The sequence below is a fragment of the Amphiura filiformis genome, chromosome 10 (genome assembly GCF_039555335.1).
Source record: "Amphiura filiformis chromosome 10, Afil_fr2py, whole genome shotgun sequence".
Lineage (NCBI taxonomy): Eukaryota > Metazoa > Echinodermata > Ophiuroidea > Amphilepidida > Amphiuridae > Amphiura > Amphiura filiformis.
The window spans coordinates 7,347,045-7,359,456 of NC_092637.1; the positions used below are offsets into that span (position 1 = coordinate 7,347,045).

The window sequence follows — 12,412 nt, forward strand, 5'->3', positions numbered from 1 at the left end:
GAATTGCGCCGTTTGAAATGAGAGTTTTGGATCATAGTCATAAATGATTTCTCCTCAGGATGTTGTCATTGTCTATGAAACTCTTCACTCATTTGACTAATGGGGGTATTCCAGTTGAAATCCAGACACCCCCTATGGACACATGACCTTAATCTCCCACATCGGGAGTGTGAATTTCAAATGGAGTCACCCATTCAGGGTTGTCTGCTCCAAAATGGGTTATTCCAGTTGAAATCCATACACCCCCTTTGGAAGACATAACCTTAATCTTCCACACAGGGAGTGTGACATTCAAATGGAGTCACCCATTCAGTGTTGTCTGCTCCAAAACGGGCTATTCCAGTTGAAATCCATACACCCCCTGTGAAAGACATGACCTTAATCTTCCACACAAGGAGTGTGACATTCATATGGGATTATCTGAATTGGTGACTCTTTGAAATCTACACCCCCTGTATGGGAGATTATGGTCATGTCTTCAATTTGGGGTGTATGAATATCAACTGGAATAGCCCAATTCTTACTTAATCTTCCCTATGGCAATAACTACAGGATGTTATCTTCTATATCTTTGGGATGATATTCTAAAGAAGCGGGATTTCCCCCTTTTTATTTTTTCAGTTGCATAGAAAATTTGACTTGGAGACATAAAAACAATAAAAGTTATACATGTTTTATGTGCCTGTGCATGATGGCTATGAATTAAGTTTTGGGATGACAAAACTCAGCTGCAACTCAAACTGTTAACTCCGAGTTTTTTTTTGGTTTTTTTGAATGTTTTTATACAAATAACAACATTATTGCAAGAATTTAAGACTGGTCAATAGGCATAGATTCCTCATACAGTTATAAATATTTCAGAAACTGTAACATTTTCAATATTTCTAAAAATGTAACATTTTCAGGACTTAATTTAGAATTGACTGAATATACCATTGATATGCACAGGAAAAGGTTAAATAAAAACATGATAAGCCCTGAAAGTTGGTGGATAAGTGCATTGGGTGAAGTCAGATTCTTTGTAATGTGAGATTTGAATGGAATTTAATACCTTTTGATGCTCCTTTGACAATGATTTTTAGATATCTGTTTTTTAAACTACTTTTCGTCTTTCCCTTTTTTATCTCATGTAGACTGAAGTGAAATTTGATTCTCTGTGTAAGAGTATAGCTTAATAAGAATTGTTTTATGCCTTGTTTTATTTGTCATTCTTTGCTTGTGGTTTAAAAGGTTACTATGCATATTTCTTATGTAAGTCTTAGAAAACAAGATAATATTAAGCCTCTGTCGCATTTATATATCATCTCATAGAAAGCAAGGCAATAATGTGACACAATCTGGTCCATGGGGCCAAAGGAGGCATTTTTGAAAATTGAGTTACTGTAATTATTACATTACACATACAATAGGCTATCATTTACGGAAAACACCTAAGGTCTAGCATACTTGGTTCTAAAGTTATGAAGTTTATGATGTCTATTTTCTTATGTATTTGATTGTTTTTTTCACTCCATATTTTTGTCTTTATCTCAGTTTCAAATTTGCCGCCTTTGGCCCCCATGGACCAGATCGTGTCACATATCAAGCCTCTGTCGCATTTATATATCATCTCATAGAAAGCAAGACAATGTTAAGCGCGCGTCAGACTCCATATTGTACGTACAATATTGTATGTACAATACTTTTCGTGACGTCAAAAAGTATTGCACGTGCAATAAATAGTATGTACCGGGAAAATATATATTGTGCTACAATCGTTGGTTGCTTAATTGATACGTAGTTGCCAAATTTCTAAGAGTGGTAAATTTAGTGAGTGTTCGTGCGGAATGATGAACATCTTTTTATGTCTTTTTGTATTCAACTGTACTTAATATTAAAAGGCCTATTAATACTAACGATATTAATAATATTAAAATTGTAATAATAATATAAATGGCGCATTCAGTTCTTATTTATTTATTTATAGATTTATTTATTTAGGCCTATTTGTTTATTTATTTATTTGTTTATTTATTTATTTATTGATTGGTTGATTGATTGATATTAATATTAAAAGGCCTATTAATAATAACGATATTAATAATATTAAAATTGTAATAATAATATAAATGGCGCATTCAGTTCTTATTTATTTATTTATTTATTTATTTAGGCCTATTTGTTTATTTATTTATTTGTTTATTTATTTATTGATTGATTGGTTGATTGATTGATATTAATATTAAAAGGCCTATTAATACTAACGATATTAATAATATTAAAATTGTGATAATAATATAAATGGCACATTCATTTCTTATTTATTTATTTATAGATTTATTTATTTAGGCCTATTTGTTTATTTTATTTATTTGTTTATTTATTTATTTATTTATTAAAATACACCATCTATTAAATTCCTGTAATACAATGTATAGGCCTAGTGTATTTGATAACAAATTTGTTTTTATTTTTTATTGGAATTTGGGTGCCATTACACGATTTCATATATATAAAATATGTTTGGGCATGGCCGAATTAGTATATGATTAAAGATAGACATACTCTTAGGCCCCCCTTTTTTAATGTTTGTACATTATTAATATTAATATTTATGTACAAAATGCAAGCGAATGTATATATATTTGATTGTTTTGTAAACATTAAATTTGATGTTTACTCATAATTATGTCTGGAAAGTCAGGGAAAAACTAAGCAGCATCGGTATTTAGTTTCCTGGGAAAGTGGATCAGATAAGCAGTGAGTAAAAGCATTCGCCCTAAATCTTTATTTGATTTTTATTTTTTTTTTTTTTTTTTAGGCCTACTGGTAAAGTGCAGAAAAAACCTCAAAAGCATTCTAGGATTTTTCATCAGCAGCAGTAGAAATTTATCTTGCATAGATTTTCTGGTGTCCTCGCTTGGATTTAGCAAACAATGAACCGTCAGGGTTATAGCGCGGGGATTTAATCTGATTCAACTAGTCGTGGCACATATATTTATTGCACGTGTAATACTTTTTGACGTCACGAAAAGTATTGTACATACAATATTGTACGTACAATGCGGAGTCTGAAGCTAGCCTTAAGCCTCTGTCGAATTTCTATATCATCTTGTACAACATGATACTATTATTAAGTTCTAATACAAAAATACATAAAAATATCTCTGAAAATAAAAAAAAAATGTTTTGAGGTTTTATGTCCTTTTTCTCTACACTCTGGTTTTGTGCAACATTGCTCCTGGCCCAGTTCTGGCCCAAAACAGGTCCAGTTCTGATCATATTATTTATACCATGATACTGCCAAAACCACAAAGTCCACTATAGTGTGAAAACCGCCTTAGCTGATGTGGCATTTGCTTTGTTATATATTTACAGATACTGTGCATATACTCAGGAGGACGGATGTTGCCTCAAGTTCAAGATCATATGGTAAGTCACATGATAATTGCTAGATTTAGTAAAACATTATACATATTTAAAATTATGCGATTAAATAAAGACTCAATATAAATGGCAGACTTATGCCTTGTTTTATTTATCATTATATGGGTTTGATTCATAATTACGATTGGAATTACTTCAAAAAGAGACATTTTTGTGAGGTTGTAATATTTAAGCTTTTCCCAGTTAATTTCTGGTCATCTAACAGCATTTCAGATTGGTTGATAACTTCAAAATGCTCATTTCAATTGCCAATTATGACTAGGCTTTAAACTATTTATGGTCAAACTCATATTAATACGCTCCTTGATTGGTTCAAAATTGGACGCAATATTCATTTTGGCCAATCGGCAGGTAGTTCTCATGGGGTTAAAGTGTAACTGTTTATAATTATCGCTAATATAAGAAACTCTAAAACTACTCTGAACAGTTAAAATCACGAAAATATTAATACTACAAAAGTATTACACTTGTGTGCAGGATAGAGGCATATAAACTGAGCTCAAAAAGAAACTTATAATTTTGTACAACTTGTGAATCACTAGGTCATATCTTAAAATACTGTCAATCAAAATGAACCAAAATTACACACAGGATTACCTTAATACTCTACTCAAAACACATGTCAGTAACCAAGCAGTTGTCCAACTGACACAACAGCAAAATGCACTGTCATGGGTCAGCTTCCTGGACTTCCTTCACTTTCACAGCCCAACATTTGGCACCCAAGACAAAAAATCTGTGAGAATACACACAAGATCCTTGCACAGATGATAAAACGGTGCTGCTTTCTGCTTTTCATACACTTTTTTTCATGAAACAGGGCTGGGCTGTGAATGTGGTCTAGGAAGCTGTCCCATGTCAGTGCATTTTGCTGTTGTGTCAGTTGGATAACTGCTTGGTTACTGACATGTGTTAAGAGTAGAGTATTGAAGTAAATCTGTGTGTAATTTTGGTTCAATTTGATGGACAGGATTTCAAGATATGACCTTGTGAAAAATTATAAGTTTCTTTTTGAGCTCAGTTTATAATATCATCCTTCATTCAACTCAAGTCAAAATTACATTCTTGGAGGCTTTTTAGAATCACATTTTTTTTAATTCATCAAAAGAAGCAAATTCCATAGTGTGTACTGTAGTGATGATCAATCTTTTTGGACCAGCGGGCCACATTGCAAAGTTCACACAGTGTTTGTAAGAGAATGTTTCGCGGGGTGCATTGGACAACATCGAGGGCCGCATGTTTGTCACCCCGGTGTAAACAGTCCAACTTTAAAATATGCAACTGATGAAATAAATAGGCTATTCCAGTTGAAGACCATACACCCCATATGGAAGACACAACCTTACTTCACAGAGGGAATGTAGACAGTGGCGTAGATTTCTTTTTGACTTTGGGGGGATGAGGTTGGAAAAAATTTCTTGAAGTATAGGGAATCCCAGGTGGTGTATGACGTGCATTCCCTAAATTCAGTAAATTTTCATCGTCAACCGTGTAATTAAATGGGATTATTTTGAAATTTTAAAACGCTTGAAATATCACAAACAAATAGGCCTATGTTGATAAATAATATAAATACAAGCTAAAACCGTTGGGGTTCGATAATGAACCCCACAAAACTAACAGTATATGGAAAATGCCATACGGCCGGGCAGTTTCACAAGTTGCCGGCTCGATCATGTCATCCGCCGCCTGGGGAATCCATCACTTTTTGGGGACAGACTAAGTATATGTTATAAATTTTGCCACATTGAAGCTAAACTGGTGAAATATGGTGCAAAAGTGGAATGAAATCACAAGAAGTGCACACAAATTGGCACTTTGGGGGCTAAAATGGCCAAATATGAGGTTAATTTGGTCAAAAATCCACATACAGGTGTCAACATTGGGGGGAATGATTATATGGACCATCCCCCTAGCAAAATATTGGGGGATTTATTCCCCCCCCTCCCCCGGGATCTACGCCTATGGATGTAGATTTCAAATGGAGTTACCCACTCAAGTAACCCCATTTGTGCTTTTTTGAAAAATATCCATTTTAGTAGGTTGTAAAGTCAGCCATGTATGATTGATTGGGAAAAATTGCTTCCTTCGGGATCTAGCATTACCATCACCATCATGCCATATTGTAACATTACCATAAAAAATAGATAGATTTTTTTTCCATTAAATGTTAGCTTTACTGTCAAATATGTTTCCTTTTAATTTTGAGCTAAACAACTGCAGAGTTAAAGCAAAGAAAATTGGAATTTACTACCAGCGTTAATGTGTGTCACTCTGTTGGTTGTGCTAACAGCAGGGTCCTTTGATGTGTGTATGACTGTCCTGCACACCATGTACGTACCGTAAAATGGGGTAACTTCGGTCAGCGGGGTAACTTTGGTCGGTCAAATATATTTTTTTAAATGGTCATATTTTCGTACAGCAATATGTTTTTAGTCATATTTGGTGTCAATTTGTTAAGAAATATGTTTGCATTTTTTTACATTTTTTTTCAAGAAAAAATAAAAATCGATATTTGTGAGCAAGGATGTGTGTTTGATTAATTTTGCAAGGTGTCAAATGTCACAAAAAACAACAACTTGCTCATATTCAGCGAAGATCAATTTTTTCGATTTTTTTTCCTTCATGGAATGTAATACTTTGACCAAAGTTGCCCCAAAGGCGGGGTAACTTTGGTCAGGTCATTTTTAACGCCTAGGGCACCCTTACAAAATTATTTAAAAATCTTTTTCAACTTCAAGGTGTAGAAGGAACCCTAATGTCACAAAAAGAGTTAATTAGAAATATACTTGGTTTTGTTTGGAAGCAGTGGTTTAAAAACTCTGAAAAGTGCCCAAAGTTACCCCATTTTACGGTACTGTGTTATGAAATATGTAATAATTAAATGATGGTTTGTGCGCTTTATTCAAAATTTCGGATTTTGACAAAACTACAGCACCAAAAATCTTGAGGGTATTTGAAATGTTACAATATGGTTTTGAATAGCATTTTCTTGGTCAGGGTTGTTCCATCTATTGCACTTACCCACTTCTCATGTCTGTCAAAGGGGACACCCTCGTAAAATCCCTTTCAGTTCCAGTCAATTTTATCAGCACAGAAATACCAATTTGCCTTTTCTTTGGTAATTATTTAGAGTTGGATTCCCTGATAAGAAATCAAACTTTTGGAATTGTTTCATCAAGTGGTATATATTTAAGGGGTGGGGTATGAGCGTTTGGACAGTATTTATTGTGGGACATTAGAGCACATCAGACATATCGAATTGCATTCTGAATCTGAAGAATGTCATTCTGATATCAAATCATTTTGAATTTTTGAAATTACTTAATTTAATACACATTTTATGGCAAATCATTAAAAATTGATATTTTTGATATTTAACAGTACTCGAAGTAAACTTTATAAATCTGATGATTTATACTTAAAGTGTATGTAGGTGGGTTGAAAACCGACGATCAATTGAAAATTTTGACCTTTTCAGTATTGAAGATATGGATTTTTTTCCCAAAACACCAAAAAATTAGGTCTTTTGGGAAAAAAATCCAAATCTTCAATATGAAAGGTCAAAATTTTCAATTGACCGTCGGCTTTTCCTCCCTGCTACATACGCTTTAAGAATATATCATTAGATTTATATAATTTACTTTGAGGACTGTTATATATCAAAATTGAAAAATATCAAATTTTTATAATTTGTCATAAAATTTGTATTATATTGTGATTTTCAAAAATGAAAATTATTTGATATCAGAAAGACATGCTTCAGTATTCAGAATACAATTCGATAGGTCTGAGGTGCTCTCATGTGCCACAAAAAATACTGTCGAAACGCAATAAACGCTCATTTTAGATCCCTTAATGGCATGTTTTGTGATTTATGGCATTGAGTGCAACAGTAAGTGTCTCTTTCGTGTCCGAGGGGCGAGATGGAACAGCCAAGGGGGCGAGATGGAAAGCATCCAATGGGAAGAAGCAATCTATCGCAAGTGATGTCATGCCAACCGACAGAATGATCACTTTCAAAACTTCCATACACAAGATTGACACAAATCTGTTGCAAGCATAATACCTGGCATACCCCACATGTAAAGCCCCAACCAAAAACATGGCCAACTTTGACACTGCACATCCCTTTTAAAGGGATTTTTATCAATAATTTAGATGGATTTTGAATCTGTTGAAAATCTCAAACAAGTGTGCACTTATTTAGATTGAATATTTGAAATCGCTCCATATCCAAGCAATGAAGGCTAATGGTAGGAAACTCTGAAAGATTGAAAGCTATCTTACGGAAGAGCATCAATGATTGATGACTATAAACAGTGATGATGTTGCGACAAATGGAGGATGGGGTTATGTTAAATGATGACCCAGTTGTGCATCTGAGTATCTTAGATGCGTAACTAGGGGCTAAGATTTGGATGGTTAGGGCTATTCTTATTAAAATCCATACACCCCAGATGGAAGATATGACCTTGTTCTCCCACACATGTGTAGATTTCAAATGGAGTCACACAATTTCAACCCCACATTTCTCTGTTAAGTTACAATGTATGTTTACACTGCCCAATGCAGATATCGAGTCAGAATTGGCAAGAAATTGATGATTTTATGCGTTTATATTGCATAATAAAACACATATTTTGAATATCGTAAACCAAAATATAACATTTCCCTATAGTCAAATTAAAAAAACCAAAAAAACACTCCTATGTTATTTCAGATTTTTAGGCCGGTCGATAAGATCAAGTCAACTTATTTTTTTAAGCCAAAGCAAATCACTGAATAGGCCTTTAATCTAGTGCTCTGCGTGCTAGCCATGCGCTTCAACGGAAAAAGTTGAAGTTTTGAAATATTTTCTCAAAATATCAAGAGCTATCTTAAGAACTACTGAACCAATAGGTTTGTTTATATTCATTTTAATGCATTTTTCATGCTGATTCCAAATATGGTCATGAAAATTTATATTTCTGACATTTTTTTTTTTTTTAAAATTGAAACATGTCGTCTGCAGTTGACACCCGCGTGAAGAGAGCTAGAATTCCTACTCATCAAAATCTCAGCCAGCCAGACAATTAATGTAAACATTGCCACTTGGGGAAATGCAGATTGCCAAATAAGGCGTAAAACAACATTCAAATTTGGAAGAAAAATAAAGAAAATTGAGTAATCTTCACCTTGTGTGTCTGGTATTCTGGGTGAATATTATAGGCAGTGTTGCCACACATTTTAAGTCCAAATTATAGGGCATATCACCCAAAATCAACCCAATTTTATCCCATTCATTTTGAGCCCAGAAAACACACACAAATGTTTTTAAAATGTTATAAACACATTTTGGCTTTGGTCAAAACGTTTTAATGAAATTTAAATGTTGGGTTATATAAAGGTAATGAAATTTTGCATGAAAAAACATTTTCAAAATGTTGTCAAAATGTTATTGTGAAATATTTGTTTGCAAACAGTTTTGCCAAATATTTTATCAACACTTAAAAAAGATTATGCTAGAATGTTTGCAGCAGGTTTCCAAACATGTTTTTGATTGTTTAAAAAAACGTTTTGTACCCTTTATAATAGAACTAGCCTGGTTTGCAAAATGTAACACCCCTCGAATAGCTCGAGCAGAGAGCAATCAGCAAGCTGGAATATTTTAAATCATCAAACAGGGCACAGAGCCTGTGCTACCCTTTGTATACCCTGTATATAACCTGACATTAAGTGTTTTTTTTTCAAAAATCTTTATGTGTTTGCTGGGTAAGGCTACTGACAATCGATCTTGAGTTTCCCGTCACATAATTTGTGAAAACAAGTGAGGTAACATTTTCATTATTCATTATTTTACTGACTTTCATTATATGACCAGAGGCAAGTGTCAAATGTGTTATTATTTAGCGTCCACTCAATCAAAGATCTGGATGTTTAGCCCAAGTGAGATTTAAAAGTATACTAAAAAGAGGCTGCAAGGTCAGTAGCAAAATGGATATTTTGATTTTGATTTGTCCACTAAAAATGCACAGATTTGTTGCAAATATAACCAATTTTTATTGTTATTTTTGGAAAATCCCAATAATGAATTCAAGTGAGAGTAAGAAAATGAAGTGAGGGCATGAGATGGGAAGGGAGCACAGATCCTGGAATGTACAGACAAATTCACATTAGCCATTGTCCAAAAATTGCCTAATTTGTGTCTTGCCATTGGTTTCTTTGGGACAAAGAACTTCAGAATACAGTAAAAACTTGCAAATTTTATCTTTGGGCTCCAAATCCCAGAGTTGGTAACACCTCTATTTGCTTAATTTCTAAATGACTTTAGGCATAAAGCAGTCAGGCAGTAAGGAAGTACATAAGAAGATGACTTTAATTCCCCAAATGTTTTATGCCCATCATGCTTGAGCACTGTCACAGCAAAACCGGGGCACATGTTTTTGTACTTAAATATTTTATTAACCTCTTAGGTGATGAAAAAAAGCCTGTCTTAGGGCGGATGGACTTTTCAAGTAGGGTCGGTCAGGATTTTTTGTTTATTTTTTGTGGAGGCTAAAATGACCCTAAAATATCACCACAAACTTGAAAAATTTAGCAAAATTTTGATGATTATTTTGTTTGCAAATATTGTTTTTTTATTTAAATGTTCTGAATTTTTGTTTAAATTTCAATCAAAAGTAATAAATATTGGCCAAAAACCGGCTGATTTTACATGATTTTAGCAAAATTAAAAAAATATTAAAAATCTCCCAAAATGCAAAATCCGGGTTAATCGAGCCTTAAAAGAGGGTTGTTTTTGTTTGTCAGCTTATACCATGATACCAAATATAATATTGGTTTGTACATTGCGATATCTTACATTATTATGTTTTCAGGGTTATTAGGAGTTAAGAAAACCTAATAATGATAATATTGGATGGCTTATTTACGCATGATACCATAACATATCGGATTAAATCATACAAATATCGAACTCGCCGTTGGCTCGTCCGATATTTTTATGACTCATCCGATATGTTATGGTATCATGCTCAGCCATCCAATATTATGTCAAAATCGCTCTAAATGTCAGAAATTTGTTACCTTTTATCACCATTCAGTTGGAATCTGCACAGAAAGTGCATGCATCTTACTATAAATAGGCGAATGTTGTGGGTTTGTGAACGCAAAAGCTCTGTCAATTTCGATCCAAATGTCGCCAAATTTATACGGGAGATCGAGGAATATACGGGGACGTGTTTAAACTTTATTTGGTTGAAAACAATTAAGAATTGGCCTCAAAATCAGTGAAAATGTGGTCGGTTGCCATCCTGGGTAAACAAAGAAAAATATTCAGTTGCTAAGCTAGCCACTCACGTCGAAATGGCATATCTAACGCCGAGACGCGCGTGTAGCGCAGCGATACCGCGAGCAGGCGGTGATGGAAGCGATATCGCCAATTTTGAGGTCGCCATTGGATGAACACATAATCATGAAATCACACAAACAATTCTAAATTTGTTATGTGGTGTCAAAGCAAAATTATCTTACTCTAAAACCGTCGAGTAGTGCGACAAAGTACCCCACTGCAAGTATGTTAATTTTCCATTTGTAATTGCTAACCGTGTATTTTTAATGGGGCTGTCAGCCCTGTATCTTCGCCAGCCTCGTACGTCACGTGTTGCGCTTCCTACGCCGCCTGACCGCGACGGTAATGCAGCACTACGCCATCGCTCGCGTAAACGACGGACAGCAACGTAATAAATAGGTCTACGGGAAAAAGATGTGTGTTTGTTAAAAAGTACAAGGTACGGGTAGGCCTATATGGGTTATAGTCACAGTAAGAAAATGAAAACGGGAATAAAATAGGCTAAATAAGGAAAGAAAGAAACTAATCAGGAAATGTAAGAAAAAAAAGCTAAAATAAGATCAGGAAATATAAATTTAAAAAGCTATTAAACTGAGAACATAATTAAATAAATAACATGGAAACGGAAATCACAAGCTAAGCAGCAAATAAAAAAAGACGCTAAAGGGAAATGTAAGAAAGGACAGATTTAGAAAATTAAGAAAATAACGGGAACGGGATTAAATAAATTAAATAAACACGGAAACGGCAAATCGTAAGCTTAGCAGTCAAAATTATTTAAAAAAGGAACAAAATTGGCCCACGTAGAAGAAACTAAAAAGAAAGAAAGAAGCTCAAATGGAAATGTAGGCGTAATGAGGCCGAGGGTTAGGTTCAGATAAATAAAATGTACCTTTTCAATTAGTCTACCTGTTCAGTTATTCCTCCTGTTTTAGTGAACGCTCCCATTTGCTCCCAGTATAGTACAAACATGCATAATGCTTGTATTATGGGTCTTTATCATTAGCAGTAACCATGGTAATGCAAATTTCAAAAATTTGACATCTGAAGGATATTCCTCGTATTCAGAATGCAATTTGGTGTGTCTGGTGTGCTCTCAGGTCCCACAAAAAATACTGTGCAAACGTCGCTATCTGAGCTCTTCAGCTTAAAACTTTCCTGGGGTCATGCGAGAGTCAGGGGATAAGACAGTAAATGGGGCCATCTGCCTTGAATAAGCCTGTCTCATCTAAGCAAAGCAAAATTTGATTAGTTTCAAGGGAAATCAATTAATTTCTTAGCCAAGTCATATCAGTGGAAAAGTCTCCCCCAAATTTGTTATCAACATAATATTTGCTAACATATTGCTGTAATTGCCGGTACTGCTACATCCCACCGTATTGGTGATGACTTATAGTTCTCTTTATGTCCCAATAAAATGGTTTTTAGTGTCTGAAATGCCAACTTAAAGGCAGTGGCGGCAGTAGCGTAGCCAGCGGGGGGCAGGGGGGGCAGAGTGCCCCCCTGACAAGAAAATGAAAGAAAAAGTGCCCTCAAAAAAAAAAAATGAAAGAGAAAATCAGGAGGGCAAAGGAAAAGAAAAGGGCAAGGAGCCACTTTTCTATCAAAATTCAGGGCCAAAATAGTGTAAAATACAAAAATTTTCCGCGCTAC

At 34.4% G+C, this 12,412-nt stretch overlaps 1 long non-coding RNA gene across 1 annotated transcript in view; it reads left to right on the forward strand.

Annotated features, from left to right (window-relative positions):
• Positions 1-12,412, forward strand: part of LOC140162458 (uncharacterized) — a 347,701-nt gene that overhangs the window by 326,900 nt on the left and 8,389 nt on the right. The window contains exon 5 of the long non-coding RNA XR_011860292.1: positions 3,358-3,411. This is a non-coding gene — a long non-coding RNA (uncharacterized lncRNA). The remainder of the gene's footprint in view (positions 1-3,357; positions 3,412-12,412) is intronic.